General features: G+C 55.1%; 1 long non-coding RNA gene across 2 annotated transcripts; it reads left to right on the top strand.

The window, feature by feature from the left end:
- The first annotated feature begins 204 nt into the window (after window positions 1-204).
- On the top strand, window positions 205-4,756 carry LOC142077102 (uncharacterized). Of its 2 annotated transcripts, none has more exons than XR_012671554.1 (3): window positions 205-286; window positions 2,037-2,095; window positions 2,998-4,756. It is a non-coding gene; the product is annotated as an uncharacterized LOC142077102 (long non-coding RNA). The 2 variants fall into 2 exon arrangements; XR_012671553.1 differs by having other exon boundaries at window positions 2,960-4,756.
- Window positions 4,757-5,026: the final 270 nt, after the last annotated feature.

Genomic DNA, 5,026 nt, shown 5'->3' with positions numbered 1-5,026 from the left:
GGGGTCCTGGGGCTGGGAGGCGCTTGCAAACACCGGGGAGGGGCTGCGAGCATGGGGGGCACAAGGGTTGCACCAGGGTCGGTGCACGATCACCTCCATTGTACGGGTGTCGATGTAGAGGCAGCCGGGCTGCACGAGGCGCCGTGCGCATGCGCACTCCCGGGGCGGGGACTACAACTCCAGGCGTGCCCCGCGCGGGCCGTGCGGTGGAGCCGCGCGCTGATTGGCTGCGGAGGGTATTTCAACGGGGCGCGCGGCGGGCTCTGCACCGAGGCGGCGGCGCAGCGTGAGTGTGAGGGGCCGCGGGCCCGGGGAGCCGAGGAGTGGGGCTGTGGCGGGGGGGGGGCTGTCCTGCAGGCTCCGGGGACGGGGGCTGGGGGGGCTCCAGGCGGAGGAGGGGCTGTGAGCATCTGGGGAGTGGGGCTGGGGGGGGGGGGGGGCTGTGTGCCCTAGGGGGGCCGCGCAGTGGGGCCGGGGGGGGCGCTGTGTGCCCTAGGGGGGCCGCGCAGTGGGGCCGGGGCGGGGGGGGGCGCTGTGTGCAAACAGACCCTCCCTGCGAGTCCCCACTGTCGCCCCGTGGGGCCGGGGACCCCCCAGCCCTCCCTGCAGGCAGACGGGCAGCCTGTAGGCAATGGAGGCCGCCCGCCTCAGCGAGGTGCTCGAGTCTGGGGGCTTCACTGGCCGAGTCGAGGGAGGAGCTGCTGGAGAGAGGGCTTAGAAACGGCCTTCTGCCCCCGAAACTGCTGGAGCATTTGAAGGGGAGGGACAGGTCCACCCCAGGGCCCCAAGGGGAAGACCTCGGAGCAGGGACTTGGGGTTGTTCCAGGAGCAACAGCTGGTCCCAGCCAGCTCGCCTCTGCTCCCCCGGCACCGGGATCAGACCTTTCAAAGCCCCGTTTCTGCCCGAAGCATCACACAAGCGCTTGCCCTCCCCGGGGGCATCTTTGGGCCTTGAGAACAGGCGCAGCAGCTGGGTTTTTGGGCTCAGAAATGGGTGCCAAGTGAGCTGGTTTGGGGGCCCAAAGCAGAAGCCGGTTTGGCCGTTTGTGCGGGGGGGTGGGAGGGCATTGGGGGCTGCAGGGGAAAGGAGGGGGTGGGCAGGGTGCGTGGACCCTCCCCGGGGGGAGGGGCTCTGGTCCTGCCGGACCCCGAAGTGCGGGAGGCCGGCATGCACCAGGCCCAACTCAACGTGTGCGGTGGTCTCTGGGGGGAAGAGGTGGTCTCTGCTTTTCAGACCCCGCACGCCCTCTTCGAGTCCAGCTCTTGCTTGTCGACTGCTTCGAATAGTTATTAACTGGTTAGTCCTACAAACTGATTAATGTTTATACAATGTCCAACTATGATATTTTATCCTAATAGTCGAGTTTTGACAGCGGTTGGTTTACGACCTTGTCAAAAGCCCAGGCTGTTGCAAACAGCTGGAGCTTGTAAGGAGAAGGAGCTGAAATCAACGCTGCAGAGCTGGAGCTTCAATTAGCCAGAACCGTCGCAAGCAGGAGCTGGAACGAGACGAGGTGTCCGCTGTCTGGGGCATGCCTTAGCCAGAGGCAAAATTACCAGCAGCTGTAACGAGCGGGAGCTGCGATTCGCTGCAGTGTCTGTTTGCCGGAGCATCCGTCGGCCAGACTGCACTCCCAGCACGGCTGAAGAGCAGCCAGGCGCAGGCAGGGCTGTCCCCAGCAAGGCGCTCCGAGCGGCAGGGAGGCGAGTTGTCCTTCTGCCAGCGGGGAGCCCGGCCTCTTCCCTCGGGGATTAAATCCACGCCACGCGTGGATCCGCTCTCTTTGCGTGGAGGGTCTCTCCCGGACCCGTTCCCGAGGGCTGAAGTGAGGTGGGGGTCCCCCGGCTCTCCCCGGGGGGCAGGCGGCAGCACGAGGCGGCGGTGTCTCCCCGGTACCCGGCAAAGGGGAGCGAAACCGGCCGGCTGGAGCTGCCGGGGTGCACAGCCCGGCCCCGCCCGGCAGAATCCTTCCCTGGGTTTTCGCCGTTGGCTGGGTGTGACAAACAGGTTCATTTTGTGCCTCCTCTTTTCCCAGCGTCACCTTCTGCGTCACGTGAAGAAAATCCTGCGTGGTTGATGCCGCTTGCTGCTCAGGTGATGGCACGTGTGGGGCCGGGGGAGCCGGGAGAAACATTGGTGCGTTCAAGGACGCTGCAGGTGCTCCACGTCAAACCCAGGGAAAAGGCAAATTTGCTGCCGGTGCAGAAAAGCTGATGAACAATTGCCGTGAACAGAGCGTGCCTACGTACCCTCGTTAGCGTAACTAACCCGGGTAGTTACGAGTGTTTTCCTTTCAGGGAAAAGAATGAGCTTTCATCTACGAAAAATTAAGAGCTGCCTGTGTCCTTCTTTAAGTTCAAGTGTTTCTCTTCTGTTTGTTCATACTGATTTTATGGGCAGGTTGGAAATAGCCTTTTATTTTTATAGGCATAACTCAATTTGTAGTACTACGTGGTGTCAGGATAGTGAATTTTGGAGCACCCAGGTGTCACTAGAAACGGAATGAATGAGACACGATGGAAACTGATATTTAAACTTGATTTTTACTTGATTTTTTTTTCCTGAGAGTGTTGATGGCACGTTGTCCTGTGGCTCAATCCACGTTCTGTTCAGTGGAGTCTTCAGTCTAGGACTTTTAAGGAAAAAAGTTGGTCCTTCCAAAAAAGGGCTAGTCATTCATAGGATCGAGGTATAGACTTGGAGAGCCGCTTAAGTACGTGATCAGAATTAAAGCCAAATGTCGCTTCGTGTTGCTGCTGTTGGCCTTCACTTTTGTTAATTTCCCCGCTGCTCCGTCGTGGTTGGGAGCTCTGAATCATCATTTTTTTCACTCCCTAACGCATTTTTCTCCCCAAGGAGAGGCTACGTTTAAAAGTTACTTAGTTTCCTCGCAAATGCATCGGTCAATAAAACGGAGTTATGATTATTAAAACCACACAAATGACACCGGTCTTACAGATCTGGACTATTTCTGAACACGTGTTCATCGCGTGCAGATGTCATCGGGATACGGATCATCTGCATTTCATGCTCTGACGAGACAATCTGCTGAGACAGGGACGAGCTCCAAAAGAAAAAAAAGGTACAACGTCAAGGTTTTGTTTTGTTGTTGGTTTTTGTGGGCTTTTTGTGTTTGTGTTATTTTTTGGTTTGTTGGTTTTTTTTTGTTTTTTTTTTTTTTTTTTTAAAAGAGTGCGATGTTGACTGGTGGCAGCCTGCAGAGCTCTCTTGCTGCCTGACCTCTCCTTTTCTTCTCTGTCACTCCTCTTTCGTGGCTGTAATTTTCACTCGGGTAGTTTTAGAAGAGCGATTTAGTTCCTCGCCTGTGTAAATGTGCTGGTAATACCTGGAAGGTAAATGCTTGAACCGGTAGCGAATAACTTGGCTACAAGTAGAATTTCTGAAGGAAGAACAACAACAGCAGGAAGCAAGTAGCGAGTTACCCCAAATTTGTGTGTGTCAAACACATCAAAGTTTTATTGCCAAACATTGTTTGGCAATGTGTTCCAAATGGCTCGTTTTGGTAAACATAAATTTTCAGGAAGTTCAGGGTTGTGTGTGGAAAAACGTGCCCCTCTGTCTAGGTGTCCTGCTACGTAAATAGCATGAGTCAGTAGCACATCCAGCGGCAGGGCTGCTGTTCCCTGCTCTCGATATTGCCGTAGTAGTGTTGTGATGTTTCGACCTAAGAGGCGGGTTTAGGAATGGAAGGAGAATGCCTGCGTTCTGCAAGGGCTACGAATGCCGACCCTTTTCTCTGCCTGCTGCTTTCCTGTGCGTGAGATGAAACTGTATTGTTTTTCTCCCTTGTTCCCGGTAGAAATATTTCTGAAGCTGTCGCTGCTGTGGGTTTGCAATTTGCGTTACTGCGTTTTTGTAGAGTTCTAGTTACGGATCGTTTCTGCCGCGGCAAAGTGTCAAGATACGGTTTTCAGTTTAAAGCTTCAGAAGCTGCATTCGCGGAAATCGGCGTAGGTGAAGCTGGTTGTTGTGGTTTAACCCGGCAGGCAGCTAAACACCACGCAGCTGCTCGCTCGCTCGCTCCCCCTGCCCCCAAAGTGGGGTGGGGGAGAGAATCGGGAAAAAAAAGTGAAGTTCGTGGGATGAGGTAAAGACAGTTTAATGGGACAGAACAGGAAGGGGAAACAATCGTAACGATAAAAGAATACACAAAATAAGCGACGCACAATGCGATTGCTCACCGCCCGCCGACTGATGCCCAGCCGGTCCCCGAGCGGCAGTCGCCGCCGCCCGGCCAACTCCCCCAGCTTATGTACTGAGCGTGACGTCATATGGTATGGACTGTCCCTTTGGCCGGTTTGGGTCATCTGTCCTGGCTAAGGTCCCTCCCAGCTTCTCGCTGGCAGGGCATGAGAAGCTGAAAAGTCCCCGACTAGCGTAAGCGCTACTTAGCCACAACTAAAACATCAGCGTGTTATCCACGTTTTTCTCGTCCTAAATCTAAAACACAGCGCTATACCAGTTACCAGGAAGAGAATTAACTCTATCCCAGCCGAAACCAGGACACTGGTCTTGCGCATGATCCCGCTGTGCTCGCAGGGGTGCTCAGTGGCTCCTCATCAAAACAGCGAGGTGCGTGTGGACGTCCGTAGGGTTGCGCTAGGGGTCTGGGGGCGTTATGTATTTTTGCTGTTGGAAGACGGAATAGAGCGTGTGCCTGTTAAATCTAACGATGGTCGAAGGTTGGGAGGGACCCTGAGCAGGTTTGGTGGCACAACTGCAGTTTTCAAAGATCTTGACCGTCTGGAGAAACGGCCTGGAAAAAAGGATTCCTCTTTTGCAGCGAGTTCGCGAGGACAGACGGGTTGCCGTACTCTTTAACAAAAATACTCAACTTGGGACGTATCGGGTGAGGAAATCGCGGCTCTACTTAGGCTTGAGAAAACGTACGTAGGTGTCTGTGCCTGTCACCTGCGCGTCTCTAGGCAAGTGAGTTCTAGCGAAACTAAAGCTGCCGATGAGCCAAAAAAAAAGGCACGGTGGTCTAAAACATGCATAAGCTCT

The sequence above is a fragment of the Calonectris borealis genome, unplaced genomic scaffold (genome assembly GCF_964195595.1).
Source record: "Calonectris borealis unplaced genomic scaffold, bCalBor7.hap1.2 HAP1_SCAFFOLD_155, whole genome shotgun sequence".
Lineage (NCBI taxonomy): Eukaryota > Metazoa > Chordata > Aves > Procellariiformes > Procellariidae > Calonectris > Calonectris borealis.
Note: the sequence above shows the minus strand (reverse complement) of the source record. Positions and strands in the feature narration are given on the sequence as shown.